Below are 7507 nucleotides of genomic sequence, written 5' to 3'. Positions count from 1 at the left end.
TCATCTTACCTGGCTGACTCACTTCGATCCAATAAACGGGAGATGGTGAGTTCGAATTCCTCGTTAGATTCCATAAATTCTTCTTTGAAAAGGTGAGTTCTACTCCTGCGGGACACACAACAGGCAGTTGGTTTAATTTGGGTGAATAGCTAAAAGATGGTGACTTCTTTTCCTGTATTAGGCCTAGTACGTTCTCCTCCTGGGATCCTCATCTTACGTGGCTGAGTCACTTCGATCCAATAACCAGGAGTTAGTGAGTTCGAATTCCTCGTAAGATTCCATAAATTCTTTTGCGAAAAGGTAAGTTCTACTCCTGCGGGACACACAACAGGCAGTTGGTTTACTTTGGGTGAATAACTAAAAAATGGTGACTTATCTTCCTGCATTAGGCCTGGTACGTTCTCCTCGTGGATCCTCATCTTACCTGGCTGACTCACTTCGATCCAATAAACGGGAGATGGTGAGTTCGAATTCCTCGTTAGATTCCATAAATTCTTCTTTGAAAAGGTGAGTTCTACTCCTGCGGGACACAGAACAGGCAGTTGGGTTAATTTGGGTGAATAACTAAAAGATGGTGACTTCTCTTCCTGTATTAGGCCTGGTACGTTCTCCTCGTGGGATCCTCATCTTACCTGGCTGACTCACTTCGATCCAATAAACGGGAGATGGTGAGTTCGAATTCCTCGTTAGATTCCATAAATTCTTCTCCGAAAAGGTGAGTTCTACTCCTGCGGGACACACAACAGGCAGTTGGTTTACTTTGGATGAATAACTAAAAGATGGTGACTTCTCTTCCTGCATTAGGCCTGGTACGTTCTCCTCCTGGGATTCTCATCTTACGTGACTGAGTTACTTCGATCCAATAACCGGGAGATGGTGAGTTCGAATTCCACGATACATTTTATAAATTCTTCTCCGAAAAGGTGAGTTCTACTCCTGCGGGACACAGAACAGGCAGTTGATTTAATTTGGGTGAATAACTAAAAGATGATGATTTCTCTTCCTGTATTAGGCCTGGTACTTTCTTCTCCTGGGATCCTCACGTTACGTGGCTGAGTCACTTCATTCCAATAACCGGGAGATGGTGAGTTCGAATTCCATGATACATTTGATAAATTCTTCTCCGAAAAGGTGAGTTCTACTCCTGCGGGACACACAACAGGCTGTTGGTTTAATTTGGGTGAATAACTAAAAGATGGTGACTTCTCTTCCTGCATTAGGCCTGGTGCTTTCTCCTCCTGGGATCCTCATGTTACGTGGCTGAGTCACTTGGAACCAATAAACGGGAGATGGTGAGTTCGAATTCCACGATACATTTTATAAATTCTTCTCCGAAAAGGTGAGTTCTACTCCTGCGGGACACAGAACAGGCAGTTGATTTAATTTGGGTGAATAACTAAAAGATGATGATTTCTCTTCCTGTATTAGGCCTGGTACTTTCTTCTCCTGGGATCCTCACGTTACGTGGCTGAGTCACTTCATTCCAATAACCGGGAGATGGTGAGTTCGAATTCCATGATACATTTGATAAATTCTTCTCCGAAAAGGTGAGTTCTACTCCTGCGGGACACACAACAGGCTGTTGGTTTAATTTGGGTGAATAACTAAAAGATGGTGACTTCTCTTCCTGCATTAGGCCTGGTGCTTTCTCCTCCTGGGATCCTCATGTTACGTGGCTGAGTCACTTGGAACCAATAAACGGGAGATGGTGAGTTCGAATTCCACGATACATTTGATAAATTCGTCTCTGAAAAGGTGAGTTCTACTCCTGCGGGACACACAACAGGCAGTTGGTTTAATTTGGGTGAATAACTAAAAGATGGTGACTTCTTTTACTGTATTAGGCCTAGTACGTTCTCCTCCTGGGATCCTCATCTTACGTGGCTGAGTCACTTCGATCCAATAACCAGGAGTTAGTGAGTTCGAATTCCTCGTAAGATTCCATAAATTCTTTTGCGAAAAGGTAAGTTCTACTCCTGCGGGACACACAACAGGCAGTTGGTTTACTTTGGGTGAATAACTAAAAAATGGTGACTTCTCTTCCTGCATTAGGCCTGGTACGTTCTCCTCGTGGGATCCTCATCTTACCTGGCTAACTCACTTCGATCCAATAAACGGGAGATGGTGAGTTCGAATTCCTCGTTAGATTCCATAAATTCTTCTCCGAAAAGGAGAGTTCTACTCCTGCGGGACACAGAACAGGCAGTTGTTTTAATTTGGATGAATAACTAAAAGATGGTGACTTCTCTTCCTGCATTAGGCTTGGTACGTTCTCCTCCTGGGATCCTCATCTTACCTGGCTGACTCACTTCGATCCAATAAACGGGAGATGGTGAGTTCGAATTCCTCGTTAGATTCCATAAATTCTTCTCCGAAAAGGTGAGTTCTACTCCTGCGGGACACACAACAGGCAGTTGGTTTACTTTGGATGAATAACTAAAAGATGGTGACTTCTCTTCCTGCATTAGGCCTGGTACGTTCTCCTCCTGGGATTCTCATCTTACGTGACTGAGTTACTTCGATCCAATAACCGGGAGATGGTGAGTTCGAATTCCACGATACATTTTATAAATTCTTCTCCGAAAAGGTGAGTTCTACTCCTGCGGGACACAGAACAGGCAGTTGATTTAATTTGGGTGAATAACTAAAAGATGATGATTTCTCTTCCTGTATTAGGCCTGGTACTTTCTTCTCCTGGGATCCTCACGTTACGTGGCTGAGTCACTTCATTCCAATAACCGGGAGATGGTGAGTTCGAATTCCATGATACATTTGATAAATTCTTCTCCGAAAAGGTGAGTTCTACTCCTGCGGGACACAGAACAGGCAGTTGTTTTAATTTGGATGAATAACTAAAAGATGGTGACTTCTCTTCCTGCATTAGGCTTGGTACGTTCTCCTCCTGGGATCCTCATCTTACGTGGCTGAGTCACTTCAATCCAAAAAATGGGAGATGGTGAGTTCGAATTCTACGATACATTTGATAAATTCTTCTCCGAAAATGTGAGTTCTACTCCTGCAGGACACAGAACAGGCAGTTGGTTTAATTTGGGTGAATAACTAAAAGACGGAGACTTCTCTTCCTGCATTAGGCCTGGTACCTTCTCCTCCTGGGATCCTCATCTTACCTGGCTGAGTCACTTCAATCCAAAAAATGGGAGATGGTGAGTTCGAATTCCATGATACTTTGATAAATTCTTCTCCGAAAAGGTGAGTTCTACTCCTGCGGGACACAAAACAGGCAGTTGTTTTAATTTGGGTGAATAACTAAAAGACGGAGACTTCTCTTCCTGCATTAGGCCTGGTACGTTCTCCTCCTGGGATCCTCATCTTACCTGGCTGGGTCACTTCAATCCAAAAAATGGGAGATGGTGAGTTCGAATTCCATGATACATTTGATAAATTCTTCTCCGAAAAGGTGAGTTCTACTCCTGCGGGACACAGAACAGGCAGTTGGTTTAATTTGGGTGAATAACTAAAAGACGGAGACTTCTCTTCCTGCATTAGGCCTGGTAGGTTCTCCTCCTGGGATCCGCATTTTACCTGGCTGGGTCACTTCAATCCAAAAAATGGGAGATGGTGAGTTCGAATTCCATGATACATTTGATAAATTCTTCTCCGAAAAGGTGAGTTCTACTCCTGCGGGACACAGAACAGGCAGTTGGTTTAATTTGGGTGAATAACTAAAAGACGGAGACTTCTCTTCCTGCATTAGGCCTGGTACGTTCTCCTCCTGGGATCCTCATCTTACCTGGCTGGGTCACTTCAATCCAAAAAATGGGAGATGGTGAGTTCGAATTCCATGATACATTTGATAAATTCTTCTCCGAAAAGGTGAGTTCTACTCCTGCGGGACACAGAACAGGCAGTTGGTTTAATTTGGGTGAATAACTAAAAGACGGAGACTTCTCTTCCTGCATTAGGCCTGGTAGGTTCTCCTCCTGGGATCCTCATCTTACCTGGCTGGGTCACTTCAATCCAAAAAATGGGAGATGGTGAGTTCGAATTCCATGATACATTTGATAAATTCTTCTCCGAAAAGGTGAGTTCTACTCCTGCGGGACACAGAACAGGCAGTTGGTTTAATTTGGGTGAATAACTAAAAGACGGAGACTTCTCTTCCTGCATTAGGCCTGGTACCTTCTCCTCCTGGGATCCTCATCTTACCTGGCTGAGTCACTTCAATCCAAAAAATGGGAGATGGTGAGTTCGAATTCCATGATACTTTGATAAATTCTTCTCCGAAAAGGTGAGTTCTACTCCTGCGGGACACAAAACAGGCAGTTGTTTTAATTTGGGTGAATAACTAAAAGACGGAGACTTCTCTTCCTGCATTAGGCCTGGTACGTTCTCCTCCTGGGATCCTCATCTTACCTGGCTGGGTCACTTCAATCCAAAAAATGGGAGATGGTGAGTTCGAATTCCATGATACATTTGATAAATTCTTCTCCGAAAAGGTGAGTTCTACTCCTGCGGGACACAGAACAGGCAGTTGGTTTAATTTGGGTGAATAACTAAAAGACGGAGACTTCTCTTCCTGCATTAGGCCTGGTAGGTTCTCCTCCTGGGATCCGCATCTTACCTGGCTGGGTCACTTCAATCCAAAAAATGGGAGATGGTGAGTTCGAATTCCATGATACATTTGATAAATTCTTCTCCGAAAAGGTGAGTTCTACTCCTGCGGGACACAGAACAGGCAGTTGGTTTAATTTGGGTGAATAACTAAAAGACGGAGACTTCTCTTCCTGCATTAGGCCTGGTACGTTCTCCTCCTGGGATCCTCATCTTACCTGGCTGGGTCACTTCAATCCAAAAAATGGGAGATGGTGAGTTCGAATTCCATGATACATTTGATAAATTCTTCTCCGAAAAGGTGAGTTCTACTCCTGCGGGACACAGAACAGGCAGTTGGTTTAATTTGGGTGAATAACTAAAAGACGGAGACTTCTCTTCCTGCATTAGGCCTGGTAGGTTCTCCTCCTGGGATCCTCATCTTACCTGGCTGGGTCACTTCAATCCACAAAATGGGAGATGGTGAGTTCGAATTCCATGATACATTTGATAAATTCTTCTCCGAAAAGGTGAGTTCTACTCCTGCGGGACACAGAACAGGCAGTTGGTTTAATTTGGGTGAATAACTAAAAGACGGAGACTTCTCTTCCTGCATTAGGCCTGGTACGTTCTCCTCCTGGGATCCTCATCTTACCTGGCTGGGTCACTTCAATCCAAAAAATGGGAGATGGTGAGTTCGAATTCCATGATACATTTGATAAATTCTTCTCTGAAAACTTGAGTTCTACTCCTGCGGGACACACAACAGGCAGTTGGTTTAATTTGGGTGAATAGCTAAAAGATGGTGACTTCTTTTCGTGTATTAGGCCTAGTACGTTCTCCTCCTGGGATCCTCATCTTACGTGGCTGAGTCACTTCGATCCAATAACCAGGAGTTAGTGAGTTCAAATTCCTCGTAAGATTCCATAAATTCTTTTGCGAAAAGGTAAGTTCTACTCCTGCGGGACACACAACAGGCAGTTGGTTTACTTTGGGTGAATAACTAAAAAATGGTGACTTATCTTCCTGCATTAGGCCTGGTACGTTCTCCTCGTGGGATCCTCATCTTACCTGGCTGACTCACTTCGATCCAATAAACGGGAGATGGTGAGTTCGAATTCCTCGTTAGATTCCATAAATTCTTCTTTGAAAAGGTGAGTTCTACTCCTGCGGGACACACAACAGGCAGTTGGTTTAATTTGGGTGAATAGCTAAAAGATGGTGACTTCTTTTCCTGTATTAGGCCTAGTACGTTCTCCTCCTGGGATCCTCATCTTACGTGGCTGAGTCACTTCGATCCAATAACCAGGAGTTAGTGAGTTCGAATTCCTCGTAAGATTCCATAAATTCTTTTGCGAAAAGGTAAGTTCTACTCCTGCGGGACACACAACAGGCAGTTGGTTTACTTTGGGTGAATAACTAAAAAATGGTGACTTATCTTCCTGCATTAGGCCTGGTACGTTCTCCTCGTGGGATCCTCATCTTACCTGGCTGACTCACTTCGATCCAATAAACGGGAGATGGTGAGTTCGAATTCCTCGTTAGATTCCCTAAATTCTTCTTTGAAAAGGTGAGTTCTACTCCTGCGGGACACAGAACAGGCAGTTCGGTTAATTTGGGTGAATAACTAAAAGATGGTGACTTCTCTTCCTGTATTAGGCCTGGTACGTTCTCCTCGTGGGATCCTCATCTTACCTGGCTGAGTCACTTGGATCGAATAACCGGGAGATGGTGAGTTCGAATTCCACGATACATTTGATAAGTTCTTCTCCGAAAAGGTGAGTTCTACTCCTGCGGGACACAGAACAAGCAGTTGGTTTAATTTGGGATAATAACTAAAAGATGGTGACTTCTCTTCCTGCATTAGGCCTGGTACGTTCTCCTCGTGGGATCCTCATCTTACCTGGCTGACTCACTTCGATCCAATAAACGGGAGATGGTGAGTTCGAATTCCTCGTTAGATTCCATAAATTCTTCTCTGAAAAGGTGAGTTCTACTCCTGCGGGACACACAACAGGCAGTTGGTTTACTTTGGATGAATAACTAAAAGATGGTGACTTCTCTTCCTGCATTAGGCCTGGTACGTTCTCCTCCTGGGATTCTCATCTTACGTGACTGAGTTACTTCGATCCAATAACCGGGAGATGGTGAGTTCGAATTCCACGATACATTTTATAAATTCTTCTCCGAAAAGGTGAGTTCTACTCCTGCGGGACACAGAACAGGCAGTTGATTTAATTTGGGTGAATAACTAAAAGATGATGACTTCTCTTCCTGTATTAGGCCTGGTACTTTCTTCTCCTGGGATCCTCACGTTACGTGGCTGAGTCACTTCATTCCAATAACCGGGAGATGGTGAGTTCGAATTCCATGATACATTTGATAAATTCTTCTCCGAAAAGGTGAGTTCTACTCCTGCGGGACACACAACAGGCTGTTGGTTTAATTTGGGTGAATAACTAAAAGATGGTGACTTCTCTTCCTGCATTAGGCCTGGTGCTTTCTCCTCCTGGGATCCTCATGTTACGTGGCTGAGTCACTTGGAACCAATAAACGGGAGATGGTGAGTTCGAATTCCACGATACATTTGATAAATTCATCTCTGAAAAGGTGAGTTCTACTCCTGCGGGACACACAACAGGCAGTTGGTTTAATTTGGGTGAATAACTAAAAGATGGTGACTTCTTTTCCTGTATTAGGCCTAGTACGTTCTCCTCCTGGGATCCTCATCTTACGTGGCTGAGTCACTTCGATCCAATAACCAGGAGTTAGTGAGTTCGAATTCCTCGTAAGATTCCATAAATTCTTTTGCGAAAAGGTAAGTTCTACTCCTGCGGGACACACAACAGGCAGTTGGTTTACTTTGGGTGAATAACTAAAAAATGGTGACTTCTCTTCCTGCATTAGGCCTGGTACGTTCTCCTCGTGGGATCCTCATCTTACCTGGCTAACTCAC

This window comes from Erythrolamprus reginae (assembly GCF_031021105.1).
Source record: "Erythrolamprus reginae isolate rEryReg1 chromosome 13 unlocalized genomic scaffold, rEryReg1.hap1 SUPER_13_unloc_7, whole genome shotgun sequence".
Lineage (NCBI taxonomy): Eukaryota > Metazoa > Chordata > Lepidosauria > Squamata > Dipsadidae > Erythrolamprus > Erythrolamprus reginae.
The sequence above is the reverse complement of the archived record's forward strand: the minus strand, read 5'-3'. Positions refer to the sequence as shown.